This window comes from Marmota flaviventris, chromosome 14 (genome assembly GCF_047511675.1).
Source record: "Marmota flaviventris isolate mMarFla1 chromosome 14, mMarFla1.hap1, whole genome shotgun sequence".
Taxonomy (NCBI): domain Eukaryota; kingdom Metazoa; phylum Chordata; class Mammalia; order Rodentia; family Sciuridae; genus Marmota; species Marmota flaviventris.
In genome coordinates, this window is record NC_092511.1 from 91,084,537 (window position 1) to 91,100,443 (window position 15,907).

Below are 15,907 nucleotides of genomic sequence, written 5' to 3' on the forward strand. Positions count from 1 at the left end.
TTCATATCCAACTAGGCGCTTAGAAAACTGCTGGGATGTTGGTGGAGTATAAGTTATTCTGTCAAACCATTTTTCATAGAGAATTATCTTTTCAATACCCTTAAATTTAAACTCCAACTTTATAGACTAACCTTACTCTGTGTCTGTCCTGCTTTCTCTTTCTCTCTTCCTCCTTCCCTTCCTTTGTCCCTCCCTTCCTTTTTCTCTTTCTTTCTTTCTTTCTCTGCACCCATACGTCATCCCAAGTCAGGTGGGTGAGACTAGTAAGTCTCAGAGAGACATTTTGGGGTGGTGGTGGGGGGAATGTGAGGCCTTTAGCCTCAGTGGATCTACATTATCAATGACATGCATCTAGGACACTGAGATATATCTGTGTTCTCTCAAAACATTGATTTTCTTTCCTCACTTAATACTCACTTCTTTTAAAGAGAGAACCAGGTGATGTCTACTGAAGACAAAATAACTTGGAAAATTGAGTTAATTATTTGTATAATTCAGTCATTTCTCCCCTACCATCTCCCTGGCTATTGAGAAAAAAAAATTGTGAAATTTGAACAATACAGATTGACCATCTATTGTAATTTAATTTGTAAGATATGTACTAATTCTATAACATGTTGGTTCCTCATTCCACCATTGTCACAGAGAGGAGGGATACACATCACTGAATGGACCCCCAGTTGAGGTCATGATATGAGCTAAGACATTTACCCCAGATTTAAATATAGGGAGTTGAGGGGTCTGACTTGCCAGGTTTTTGCTATAAGTACATTGATTGAAGTTATTAGATAATTGTTCACCTTCCTACTTTGCCCCTTGGGAAGAGATACATGCACATATTATAAAATACTTTAAATTAATATTAAATAGCCCAGCTGGGATCACTAAAGTTATTTACATTTAGCAATGAATTAAAATGTTAGCATTTTGCATTTAATGAATTAGGGTCTTAGTCTCCTTGTATGATCCGACTTGGAAACATTTGCTGAACAAACCTTCAAGGGATTTTTTGGAATGACTTTTTTTTTTTTTTTCTTTTTTCCCCATGTCATTTGGTGGATTAAAAGGTGAAGTCCCTTTGCTTTCTGTAGGGGAAAAAGTTGAGAGAATAAGAGAGGATGGGGATAAGAATTGTGGGTGGTAATCAGGCCTGTGCCTTATTTTAAAGTAGTCTTTAGTAGAGTAAGATAAGACTGAACATGATTTAAGTTTGATTTTAAAAAATACTAGTGAACGTTAATTAAGGCAGTTTTAATAGAGATATCTAGTTGCAAATATTATTTTTAATAAAGAGCACCTAGACTTTCTATTAATAAACTTTGCTTTCTATCTCAAAAATTTCTGGAAAATCGTGTGCCTTCCATTTTGCATTCATCTAATTAAATAAGCTGAAATATTGTTCTAGCACATAAAGCATGAACACTCCAAGAATAAATAAAGCATGTGCTAGAGAAGAAGAAAATAAGGCCGATTTCATTTTGCTGTAATTTCAGGAGAAAGAGGCTAATGAAAATATGAGCTACTAATACTTTATATTTATTCATAAAGTCATTTTATTATACTAACAGAAATTGTGTTAACCTTGAAAGAGTGTGATAATTTTTTGAAATTTTTAATGATTTCTATTTCTAGGTGCATGTAAACACAGAGACATACTTAATAGATTTTAAGTTTGTTTGTACAGAAATTAGCCATATAGAAAGGGACTGGTGAATAAATGAAATAAACTAAATAAACTAGTGTTTAACAAGTACCTAAGATTGTAACTATTAGTTATCCTTTGCTTTTTTTTTTCATTGAGCTTTCAAAAACTTATACAGTATTAAATTGTTATAGAATCACTAATTATTCATCGCCCCAGATCCAAAACAGAGTAATAAACTTATTATCTGGAATTTCTATCAGCCCTAAGTATTTACAAGATCTTCTAAAAAAAAATCATACCTATAGGGATGTTTATTTTGCCATCTTTCCTCTTTCATTTTAGAGGTAGGGCCTAGTTTTTCCATGTTGGCCATTGAACTTGGTAGAAGCTGTTGAGAGGTAGCCATGTAATTTCTTTATCTTTCACCTGCAAATTACACACATTATTTTGCAGCTCAAAATAAGCATTCCCAATGAGTTGCATTCAGTAAATGTCTTTCACAGCATTAGTACAGAACTGAGGTACAAAAGAATATTAATCTAATACATTCCAAAATTCAAATACTTGTGATTAATAAGCATTATTATCTATAAATAAGGCCCTAATGATACTTTGGCAGTGTTGTAAACACAAGAATCAGAGGCAATTATTGTCATTATTGTTCGGCAAGTACTTCCCATGAATACCAAATGGGCATTGCTGTCCAGCTACTTGGCAAGTAAGGTTCCTATAAAGAAGCAGATGTGAGCCAATCAGGACTGGCCACTGTTCACTGCCCTTAACCCAAGACTCAGGGTCCTGAAAGAAAGAAAGAGAGAAAAAAGAAAGAAAGAAAGAAAGAAAGAAAGAAATTAGGATACCAAAAAACAGTTGCAATGCAATTTTAAAAATGCCCTTTATTATAAGTAGAAAGGCATTTTGAAAATAATGCTGTTTCGCAGTACTGACTTTGGTGAATTGGAGACACCAGCAACGATTATATTATTAGGAAGCAAAGGTCTCATTTGTGAAGTTTATAGGCCCAATGTGATGAGGCACCTTTGTAATAAAATCAACAAAGGATAAGTTACAACAGTGTGAAAATCCCCAAGAGCATGGCGGTGACCAGGCCACATAGAGTACCCTCCTCTGTTGTTAAACATGACCTGCCCACCAGAGCCAGTGCCAACACCTGAGTGAGGTGGGGGCAGCTCCAATACAAGTTCAAGTTCTTCAGTCTCATAGAAAACTTAACACAGGACCCAGGCTGAACATTTGCTCTGCACTCTGGGTCTTAGAAATCAATGCAGGACCAGCTGTGCCCAAGAGCTGATTTTCCCTTGCAGTTCAATGGCATTGGATAACAGCTGAATTGGTTTATGTGCAGAGGAAAAGAAAAAAAGTTTTGTGTACATTTTTCCTAAGGGATCAGTGCATTAAATATTAGATATAGATTTGTTTTCTATTTTTAAATTTCCTGTGCCAAGCAACCTGCTTTAAAGATGTTATAGTTTTGTACAGCAGAGGCTTGAGAAAGCATTGGATTGGTTTCCCAAGGCAAGGGGGTAACTCAGAGAAGACAAGGACTGGGGTGGTGGTGGGGTGGGTGATGTTTCAAAAGAAAACCTCCTTGTCAATCATTGCTGTCGGCTGTCGAATTTAGCATGGGTGTGTACTTAAGGAGAATACTTGGTAGATTGAGAATTTAACCCAGTGGAGGTGAGTAGGATTCTTAGTCTGGACTCCTTCCCTCCTCACTTTAAGTTTGGTGGGATTTTTTTCTTCCTTCCCTCAGAAAATTGAATCTGAAGTGAGTGCATTGTCTGGACAAAAACCAGAGAAGGGAGCCAGAGGGAGAATCTGCCTACAAAGTTTTCAATCCAGGTTCTGGAAATGTTCTTGCACCCTTTGACCTGGACTTTGTCAAGGGAGTAAGGGGGTCATGCCCATGAATGCTGGCAGCTGGATGCCAAAGTCACGGTGACAGAGGCAGTTACATTACAGCCTGGGCCCTGGACTTTTTCCTTCTCTCCCCTCTCTCTTCCATTTTGAATTCATCCATTAAAATTTAGTAGCTAGCATGTGCTTAATCTCTGAGTTAGATGCGATGAGAAAAGGTAAGGTTTTCCACACCAATCTTTTTCTCATTCCCAAGCATAGTGAGTTAAGGGGGAATTTCCACAATAACGGTGACAACCATGATGACCACGACAATGATGATGACGATGACGATGATGATATTTTACTAAGGATGTATCATATATCAGATATTGAAACATGCAACTTTTTTAGGATGCTGATAGTTCTGCTAAATTGTAGTTTACATCAGATTTGACAGATTCACCAGCGGAGATATGTGGGATTCAGTCACCCGTCAAGGTCATATGACGGTGGCACCAGATTTTGAACTTGAGTCTCGTCTGTTGAAAACAATGTGCTTTGAATATCGATACTTTACTGCTTCCCAAATTCTAGGAAATGCTGCTGTTTTCTGTCCTTCTTGGAGTTCTCCAGACATGACCCTTCAGGATCATGTCTGTGCACGCTTGCAAATGGTTCTGGGACATTTGCTGAGTGTATCTCCTGTCTTCTCCCCACACCCCATTTCATAGCACAGCAATGAAAGCAAAGGCCCCTAAGACCTCTTTATACACCTTCACTCCACTATGCTTTTCCCCCCACATTTATCAGCCCTCTGTGAGAATGAGAACAGAGTAAGGCTCACCATATTAACCTGCAATGATTGTCACGCTTTTGGTTTGGGTGCGGCATTTACATGGAGTCATGACAAGTTATGACAAGGGTCTCAAAGTACCTGTGTGTCAGTCCACAAATTCTCTTGCACTTGATATATTTAGGGATGTGTCTGTTTTTCTGTATATGAGCAGCCCAAGGAAGGAGATAGACTATTGATGGAAAGCAATATCCCTAACCATGACATTAACTCGGGAGCTTGTCCTGGCTTCCAGGCTGTGAGGGACACACAGTCAGTGCTAATGGAAGCAAAAGGGGACTGCTTTGGCAGTTTTTCACCGAGTTAACCTCATGCACACCTTAGCAAGGGCTGTGTGGATGCCTCACTATACCCTGCAGGACCCCTGACCGGATATCCTTATGGATTTCCTATTGTTGGAGAAACAGTGACACTGTTTTCAGGCATGCTCAGCGTAACTAGGAGGACTGGCTCAGAAGTAGCTCTTGCCTTTACCCTTTTAGGATCACAAAACTCTGCGACCTGCTACTCTAGGCACCAATCAGGTAGCAGGGTGTGCTAGCTAGAAAAAAACAAAAAACCTTTGTTTTGGGCCTAAGAGGAAATATAGTCATGTATGGATCTTTGAGCAGGGACATACAGTTTGAAAAAAAACTTCGATAAGGATTTCATTTTAAATGAAATCTTCATTACTGCCACTAGCCCCCAGAGGGCAAAATGTTATTTTTAAAGGTCAAAGTGAAAAGGTTATTTGGCTTTCAGAAAATGACTCTTTCACCTAATTAATTCATTAATTAATATTCTGGCTCATTCCAGCAAAGAATTGGAGGCAGTTTACAAAAAATATATGGTAAAAAGAAACTAAGGTGAGCAAAAGGGAACCTGGTTAGAGTTAGTGTACATACCAGGCAGTGCTCTACTCTCCTTAGAAATGTAAAAAAGTCACAGAAGATGGTAGGAGACAGGGTTGTACCTTTTCCATAGCAAAAAAGAAAAGAGAAAAAGAAAAAAAAAAGGCTTTACATAAGCTATCAATCTTGTTAACTGTTATTTGAGAAAAGAAAAAAAGACACTATTTTCAAGGTGAACTATCAATTATATGTGATTTGAAAATATTTACTAAACATCTTTGATATATTTAACTGCAAATAAAAATGTTCAGAGGGGAATTTACCAAGACATCTTTTTTATTCACAATAAAAAAAGCTAATCTTCAGTCTCTTCACATTTTATATTGGAGAAAGGGCATTATGATATTCTTTGACAATCTTTAATGCTAGCAATTGGTGTTTTGCTTCCTGTATTACTTCCTATAAGATGATTTGACAGTTTTCAAAATATACATCAAGTTCTGCTTCTTCCCAGTTACTTAGGAAATCAATAAATTATTTATGTTTTGCAGATTCTTTTTTTTTGTTTAGACAATCAAGAGACAGATAATATAAAGACCTCAGTAAAGTTTCTTATATTTAGGAATATATATATATTCATGCATCCTTTACTACCACTAGGTTAGTGACTTGGTTGCTTTATGTCACCTACCTTTTTAGTTTCAGTTTTCTCATCTGTTAAATCGCAGTGTGGGATTTAGTTGATCTTTAAGTTGCCGTCTAGCCATAAAATTTTGTTTTGAATTTTCTGTCATCTAAAGAACACATTAATGTAGACATGATTTTTTTATATCTAGTTATATTTCAATTGATAGAGAACTTGCATGTAAAGAAGAATACAGGGCATTCTATTATGCAGTGTAAATCAATAAAATGAAAATGTATCCATTGACAACATTTGTATTTTCACCTATTACAGAGCTGTGCCATCTCTTTGAATACAATACACTTTTATGCCCCATTAAAGCACGCTTGACATAGCTTTCAACTACTTGCAAATGCTGAGAAGTTGAAAAACATAACATTTACAAAAGATACATCTGGTGCATATTTATATGACTTGGAATAAGGAATCATTTAAATACTGCTGAGCCATCTCCATATTAGGAGAAAAGATATTCCATGTCCATATGTGAAATCAGTAGTAAAATACTTGTAGGTTTAAATTTTTCTTGCCTATTTTTTTTCTTTGACACATGTTAAAAATATGAAAATATTGATTTGGGATTAAATCATCTCTTTGAGTTGTTGGAATTGCTTTTCCCTAGAATTTTATAGATTACATCATTAAAGCTAGTATATATTCTAGAAGTGATAAGTTTTGAATGAGACTAAAAATAGCACTCTATGCATAGAAAGTCTGCTTACTCAGATGCAGAACTTCTTAACCTGAGGGTCAGAGACCTGTTAAGCACTTAGAGTTGAGGTTCAGGGTCCCTGAGCACCCCCTGAGTTGATATGCAAACGTTTGTGTGTGAATATGCATCTAATTTATTCTTTTTTTGGGAAAGGCCTGACTCACATGAGCATCTCAAAGAGGTTCATGACCCTGGGTGTAGTGGAAAAATGAGAACTCATGAGAAATACTATAGGGGCAGGTTGCCTTTTAATAGTTTTTTTTTTTTTTTTTAACTTGGAGTAGGTAATTTACCTACCTTCTGTATTCCTCATTTGTAATATAAAAGAAGAGCACTGATAATCTCAGATACCCTGTCCAGCTTGAGCATTTTGGAATTCTGTGGTGGACATTTACCTCCATCTCCCTAAATCCTTAAGCCACCTCTGTCCTACACATTTGTTCAATGAGACTGCATATATATCTAGGTTGTTACTCCTCGGGGGAGTATAGGCGAGGTTTTGCTAAATAGTGTAGAAATCTGGTTGGGAAAGAAGCACACCTAAAAATTGTACAGCTCTTCTAGAATGCCATGTGGTACAGCATATGAAATAGAACGTCTCCCCTCCAGCTCACACACACTTTAATTAATGTTATGGGCTGTGCTTTAAACTGAAAGAAGTGAGAAATCAAGGTTAAGGACACTCTGTTCTCTATGATGTATGAGAGAAAAAGAGACAGCTATGTAAATTTAGGATTTCATATCTCCTTGTCAATTTCTTATCTGTTGTCAGTTTGAATGATTTCTAAATCAGAAGAATGCTAGAGATCTGTTTTCCCATCGGTTCTGAGCCTAAGGAATTTGAAGCTGGAGTTCTGAGCCAGGAAACAGTCCTGTTTTGAATTCAGAGGCTCTACTGCTAAGCCAGATGCCAGTTTTATGATAAATTCCAAAAGGTTCTGCTTGATATTTCAACCCCAGAGGTCAGAGAATTTCTCAGAGGGGGAACAAGAAGAATTACAGAAGTGGCCAGGGAATCTCCAGTTAGTCCACTGGGAGAACTAATGCCTCCACCGGCTACGGTGATGTGGTCAGCTGGGAGAGACACAACTTCGCCAAGTAGAAGACTGTTCTAGTGGGTGCTGCTGGCCTCAGGCTAGGAGTTACTTTGCATTTCCAACATTTAGCACTTTGTAGCTCCACCAAGTTTTTTACTTTACGGTTAGATACTGTGTCACAAAGACCCAGCCTCCAAATTTAATATGATCAAATGTGCAAAAATTCTTGAGAGGTATTAATCTGAAGGATTCTCTCAGATTTTCTTTTTGGAGTCCTAATGATCTATCATGTTGCTATGGTGGCTGAGCTTGTGGACTAACTTCACTTGCATGCTACAAGCCAGATTCTGAGCTCACAGGAATACTCCCAAATGCACCTTTCTTTCCCCAGAATCTATTCATATTGCACATCTATCAAAAATCAATATAATAAGGGGTGATGAGTTTTTGTCTGAGTTCAAACTCCCAGAGAGATTATTTTTCAGGGAGGATGGTCTGAAAAGGTCTTAGAAAGCAAGATATATGCATTATGAACTTTATATGACATCTGACTTAAATCACCTATATTTGATGTATACTGATGATCCTTGAAAATAGGAGAAACTTGGGAATTGTTATTTATCAGTTTATTTATTACTAGTGCATATTTCTAATTTTTGACAGAACTTTTCATGGCCAATTGAAGTGATGAGAGAGAGAGACAAAGTGAGAGAGAAAAGGAGAGAGAGGAGAGGGAGTGTGTGTTAGTTGACCAAGGATTGAAATGTGACAGGCATGTCACAGGATCTAACTCAGTGATAGAACCCTTGCATGTGTGAGGCTCTCGGTTTCATCCCCAGCACCTCTTCTTCCTCTCCCCCTGAATCAGACCAATTTTATTGAGGAAGAAAACAGAACAAAGACGTGTTATATATATTTATTTCCCCAAAGGACTAGTTCTAATGCTCCAAAGCATTGCAAAACCATAAAGACATCCTGCCTGAATTTTTCCTTAAGCAGTTCAGTCATTGATCTGTCTCTTATATTATTTGCCTTGATGGAAAGACGGATGGACTCAGGCTGAGTACCTGGAAACCCCAGGAAGAGGGAATTTAGAGTAAGTTTGCCTAATGATACTGTGTTTCCATCTTTGGATGAAGGGGAAATTTGCCCACGTTTTATGCTATTTTGTCTCCACTGGAAGAGATCTGAAATGATTGGTAAGGACCCTAAGTTCATTTCCCCGGTTTCTCTTGAATCCATTCCTCAAAATTCCTCCCACTGTAATAAACACACATGAAGCCCATTCGTGGTTTGGTGAACAATGCATCAGCCTTCTACCTAGGAATATTCATTTGAGAACTCCCTGAGCATGTCATCAATAAAGTGATCACAGTGAAGAGGAATGGTATCCATTGATAACTGATAATGTTGGCTTAGGTTTAATGTTAACCCTTCAGTCAATGGTATATCCATTCATTCACATCCATAAGCAAACATTCACGTGTTAGTGCCTTGTGACTTCAGTATCATAAGGACTTTGGGAGAAGAAATAAAGTGTGTCAAAAATTCCCTAAAAAAAGCTGCTTTATAATTCAAAAGTATTGCTACTTTCACAGTGTGACTCATTGTTACCCCAAAGCAGGAGATCATAAGGCGTCTCAGGAGATGAAAGGTGATGTAGAAACAAATGGGAAAACATCTCTGCCATACTTTGGCCACACATCTTATTCAAATGTTTCCAAGTCCCTTCACTAAGACTCTGGTACTTTTCAATACTGTGCTTATAGATTTTTTTGATTTGAAAATACCATTTGCCCATCACAGTAACTGTTTGGTTGGTTGATATTATTATTATTATTATTCAGAACCTCTTAGAGAGGTTATGCTTTTGCATAAGGAGAACTGAAATCCTTAAACTACATTTCTACTCTGGGGTCTGCCCAGAGAATATTTTCTAGGGTCTTGTGAACTTTTAGGGATATTTCATTAATTAATTATTTATGTTAATTTCAACAGTTTAGTTAAGTAAATATGAAATGGTTAATCTACCTGGGGAAGAAAAACCCACAAATGTGCCATCTTGCTCTTCTCCACTGAAGGCCCTGAGACCAGAATTCTAGATTCTTCTATAGATACTTTTTTTTAGAAAATATGACCACAGCTTATAAAAATGATACAGGAGAGTTTCAGTAAATGGTAATTTTATGTTTGGGGGCTAAAGAACATTATCATTTCAAACACAAGAACATTTCCTTTTTTACCAGTTGTTCTAAGAATACCAGACAAGGTCTTCAATTTCTTCTTTTCATCCTATGATCAACCCGCAATATTTTGCTGATAGAGAAGACAAAATAAAATATAAAAAGGGCTGGGGATGTGGCTCAGTGGTTAAGCATCCCTGGGTTCAATCCTCAGTTTAAAAAAAAAATAGGAACATGGCCCTTAATGCCATTTGTAAGGCCATGAAATAGACTGCAAACATCCTTTGTAATGATTTGTAACTTTTGTGGTATATAACACAGCAAAATCAATGGGGAGAAGGACTTCAATTAAAATATGGAGGTTTACAACAGAAATATAATTTTTAGAAATCTGCATGTGTTTTGAATAATGAAAAACTTTCCTTCCTCTTATCTTGGTTATGCTTTTTTAGACGGTGAACTCATTCACCAGGATTCTTAACCCGAGTCAGATGATTTGGCCCTGGCGATTCTCCTGCTTCTGATCCATATTTCAGCATGTTTTCTAAGCAGTCAGTATTTATTTACTTTGTGCAGAAATAATTTTGACTCTTTCAGACCTCTCAGTTTTAATTTTGCTTTCCTTTTTTGCTCCTTAGATTTTCTTTCCTTTCACTCTTTCCCCCTTTGAATGTTTAAAATGAATCGGCCATTTCCGCACTTCTTTTGGGTCCGCTACAGTGGAACAAAAAGCGTTCTTCCAAGCCATGTTGCTGGAGTCTCTTCTCTGTCCCATCATCCAGTTCCCTTCTCAATATTCCTTAAGCATCTACCTATTCTCCTTTATCCAGGGAATCCTTGTCTTTCTCTGTTTTCTTTGCTTGTATGGATGGAGTGTGTTGTGTTCTCCCCATGGGGTTTTCTTTTGGAAGCTCAAGCTATTGGAAAATTGAAACGAATCCATACTGATGGGGAGTTAATTTTTTTTATATGCTTCCCCCCCTAACTTTCCAATTGGATTTGCTCCAGAATTTCTTTTCCACAGTTGTCTTTTCTTCCTTCACTTGCTTGTTCAAGTCCTACTTCATAAGCTAGGCTTGGTCACATCTAAGGGACTCTAGGTTGAACTTTCCACCTTGCAGCTGAGCCTGGGCAGTTGGGCACATTCCTTTTGGTGACTACATAGATGGCGCATGCACATGCATCCTTTTTGCAACAGACTTCCCTGCTAAGAGGAAGACCTCTAAAGAAGGGAGTGGGCCCTGTGCACATGCTGTATCTATGGATGGACGGACAGGGATCTGACTGTGGCTCTCCAGTTACGGCCATTTGTGTCATCCTGCTAAACCCGAGTCTCCTGCCTCTCTTCACATTCTGGGATATAATCAGCTCAACTCATAGTGGCTTCTGGGTATTTTGTACTGGGAACGTCTCAGTAAATGTGAATTCCCTTTGTTAAGGACCTTGATGAGAACTCAGAAAACTTATGCCAGTACAAGTTGGACCCAATAGGTATGGTAGATATGATAGAAGCTAGACATGGCAGAAATAAGGCCACTCGTGATGTTTAAAAGCACATTTTGTTACTTCACTTTACTTTGAAAATGATGCTGAGGAGCCTATGAAGACCCAGTCCCTCCTACCCTAGGGAAGAGAGGCATCTGTTTTGGTCACTGCTGCCACTGGGGAGGAAAGAGATGCCCAGTAAAAAGTCACTTGGATATGAGGAAAGTAAGGGCCAGTAAGAGATCATCCTGAGTGTGGAAAATTGGAGCCATTCGGCCTTGTAGAAAAGAGGAGTTTTATGTTACATTTCCAAGTTCAGAGAAAAGAAAACCTTTCCTTTTCTTTCCTCTTTGTTGTTTTTGGCAAGACTGTGTAAGACTGCAACTCACATATACGGCACACTGGGCCAGGTTTTCAAAGAGCCTCTGTACTTTGCATGTGTTAGATTTTTCAAGCCCAGCTACGGCTCCGGGTGGTGGTAGAGTCTGAGGGGTGGAGAGGGGGTGGGCACAGATGGGCTTTTCACATTTCCTGCCCCACTTTGCATGTGGAAATGTACTAACTTTTATGAGATTTGGATTTCTTAAAAGTAGAGTCCCTGAAGGAGACTTCTACCTTGAGCAGTGCATCTTTAAATGAACAGCTCCAAAAGTCAACGAGAACTGTGCCCCGTCCACTTGGTTAGTGGTGAGGAGGGGACTTATTGTTTGAAACTGAACTCAACCAAACGAGATCTCCAAACTACTTCAGAGTCCGGGTGAGCCAGTCACGGCCTGCCCTTCTTTTTTTTTTTGTGGGCAGTTTGGTCAAGACAGACTTTGGCAGAGGAAAAGCTAAATGTCTCAGAATTAGTGATTTGATGACTGAGAACTTTGAGAATTTGACTTATTCTGAGAGAGAAGGTTTTTTCTTTCTGATGTGATCACAAGTGACTTTCAACTCCCTTGTTTTGGCCATCTGTATTTGTTAGGACAGGATAGGTTATGGGGTGGTAGAACATAACCACCAAATTCTCAGTGGCTTAAAACGACAAGACTTTATTTCTCACTCTCGATGGATGTCCTCTGTGGGTCAGAAGGGAGGGTGTGCCTGTCATAGTCACTGTAGGGCTCAGGGTGATGCTGGTTCCCTTCCTCATCTCCTTCCACAATCATCTTAACAGCAGGAAGGGAGTTTGGGGAATCTTGCCATGGCTCTTAAAGCTTCTGCCCAGCAACTAACTACACCTGCCACTTCTGGTCACATTTCTTGGGTCAAGGAGAGTCACATGAGCATGCCTAACTCTGAAGAAGTTGGGAATGGTTGATCCTGTGCTGAGCCAAGAAGAAAGAGATTTTGAGAAATATTAGTGAACTGTGCTGCAACTATCCCATTTTCCATCAAACATAATCACCCAAGAAGGGGTTTCTCTACATTCAGAGTAATTAATGCTGCCAGTGTGAATTTCTCTGCCCCAGATGTTTCTGAGCATTGGTGGAAAAGTGTTGCCACATAGCTCCACAATAGTCTCCCCTGAATTGAAACTCCTGAATCCTGGGACTCTTATGATAGTCCTCTTGAAGGACTTTGATACTTGGAAATACTTTTAGTGACAATATGATGGTAAAAGTAATAGTGAAAAATAAAAACTCACTCATGGAGAAAAATATAACCCTTAAGTAGATGCTTTAATTCTCCTTTTTTTCATTTTTTAAAAGAGGGTTCTTCAAATTCTAATCAAAGCACACAACATTTTGATCACATTAATCAACGATAGCTAGGAATTAAGACTTCGAGAAGATAGGTAGACTTCTGAAATTTCTAAGTTAAAGTTTCCTTCTGGGATTTGAATATAATCACAATACTACCACTGCCATCACCAATACCACCAAGACTACTATCATGACTACCATCTCCAACACCATCACTACCACTGCCACTGCCATCATTACCATGGCCAACTCTATCACCGTCACCACTATCACCACCCTCACACCATGATTATCACCATCAGTATGACCATCATCACTACCGCCACCACTGTGACCATCACCATTGTCGCCATTACCACCATGATTATCACTAATAGCCATGACCACAACTGCCACCATCATCATCGTTACCATCACCATCATTACCAAGACTAACCCTTCCACTGTCACTACTACTATCACCACCTTCACCATCACCACCCTCACACCATGATTATCACTACCAGTATGACCATCATCATTACTACCACCACCATGACCACCATCACCATCACCATGATCACCACTATTACCACCATGATTATAACCAACAGCATGACCACCATCATTACCCTTACCACCCCCCCTTCCACTGTCACTACCACCATCACCACCATGACCACCATGACCACCACCATTGCTACCACCATCTATCACACACCTGTGTGTAACATAATGTTTATCTTTTGTGGTCATGGAGACCACAAAAACAGTTCAGATTTATAGCAAATAATTTTGTCTTCCTCTATAGATTGCATAATTCAGGAATAAAAAAGTTATATGAAAGAAGATTGGCAGAAATCAGAACTGTCTTGAGGACTGAGTTTAGACTAAACTTGGTTTTTTTTTCCTCTTCATATTTTTTTTTTCTTTTCAATATTATTCCTGTGGCAACTTATTTAAACTGGGAAAGAGAATTCAAAGCTCAAAAAATGATACACCACCACCTGCAATTCCTAGAAAGGGACTGTATTATTGCAGCAGCAGCTCCTCCTCTTCCTCCTCCTCCTCCTCCCCCTCCTCTTCCTCCCCCTCCTCTTCCTCCCCCTCCTCTTCCTCCTTCTCTTCCTCCCCCTTCTCTTCCCCCTCCTCCTCCTCCATATCCTCATCCTTTTCCTTCTTCTCTTCTTCCACGCTCTCCTCTCTTCCTTCATCGGGTTTCCCAGTGTTTCCCAGGATGGTCTTGAACTTCTGGGTTCAAGTGATCCTCTCATCTCAGCCTCCCAGGTAGCTGGGACTACAGGCACACACCACCACACTCAGCGTCATTGTAGCACTTGGAATGCCTTTTCCCCTATGTACCACTCAGATGTCACACTCTGAAGTGAAAAACAAGTGGCCAGTATTTCCACAGGAAAGGCTATCTTTCCTGCCAACCTCTGTTCAGCAAGCAGCAGGGGGAAGGTAGAAGGACCAGTCCAAGGTGAAGTGACCTGGTTGCCCAATCAGAATCATCTCACTTCATGACTTCACCTGCTTGCTCTGATTTTGGTAATGCTCCAGGTCTGGTGGAATAATGTTCAGAGTGGGCTTTGGGGGTGATTCCCTTTGTCCACCGAGCTGTAGAGATCCAGATTCTGTTGTAGCCTCTGTCTTATATAAGGATGGATGGTCTCTGGAACCTTGGCTCATGACCTGTGCAGTTTTAAAGGACCCTTTGCAGGGCTTCCTTGAGCCTTAAACACCCTTTCTCGCTCAGGTAATGATGGATAGTGGAGGGATTCTGGGCCAAAGCTAAAGCCCTGGAGCTTTACCCCCCAGTTCAAATATTAATAAAATAAGGATGTTATTAAATTACCAGTCCTGGCTCCAATTGAATATTTGCCAAGAATCCTGGGCTTCCACTTCCCATAATACATTTTATTTTTCTTTTGGGGATTTGTTTTCTGAATCAGTTTACTTCTTCCTGGTCCAATCATCACTAAATGGAATTTTCTCCATCTTTCATCCTTCATCATTAGGGGAAAAAATACAGTATCATTTTCTGGAAAGAAATAAATATCTCAAAATGAAAGACAATATTTAGTGACCAAAAGAAAAAAAAAATCCCTCAAGAATCCTAGTTTTCGGATGAATCAGAACTGGAAATGATTAAGGTCTCGGTGCATTAAAACAACAAGCACCCACATCCACGCCTCAATTTCACAAGAAAATCAAACATTGTCTTTTAAGTAAGTTGGGGGCTGCTGAACAGACCCTTTAAGTGATCCATAGATGAATGCATTGGTGTGGTTTGAGGAAATGCATAGAGGAAATTAAAAATACTTATATTGTTGAGCTAGTAGTCCCTGCTGGAGATTAAAGTATTGATTGAACCCACAGCTATAAGATAGATACTATGTAGCAGATTCATTTCTGTTTATTTAGTTCCTGACTGTCAACTTGAACTTGAGTAGAAGTTTTAAATTCTGACTTAGGAAATGCTTAGAAGAGTTCTCCTTGGCCGTAGAATGGGGTTATCTCAGATTGCCTAATTAGTTAAAGATGTACTTCATTTGATTATTTGAATTAGTGGTATTATTTTTATCCAGTTAGTATTTCAGATTCCTGTGAATCTTTAGGGTGGCTAAAAACTTGGTATGTTGTAGAGAATTGTGATTTCAAGATCACATATTTTGGTCCTGCTACTTTGGAAAGTTCTTCTTGCTATTTTATAATGCACTTCATAAGAAAACACTTTTACCAGCATTCTTTGGAAATCATGGCTGGCTGGCTATTTTCATTTTAGCTTGCCACCTCTTATCTACTCGAATCAGAGCCTTTTATTTAGGTATGGTTGTGTTTAATCCTTAGTGTCTTCTTTGTGAATGTACTACTGTATGTATTTAATTTTTATTGGGGCTCTAAAAGGGAAGGAATATTTGTAATGCAACGTATTACACCCAGA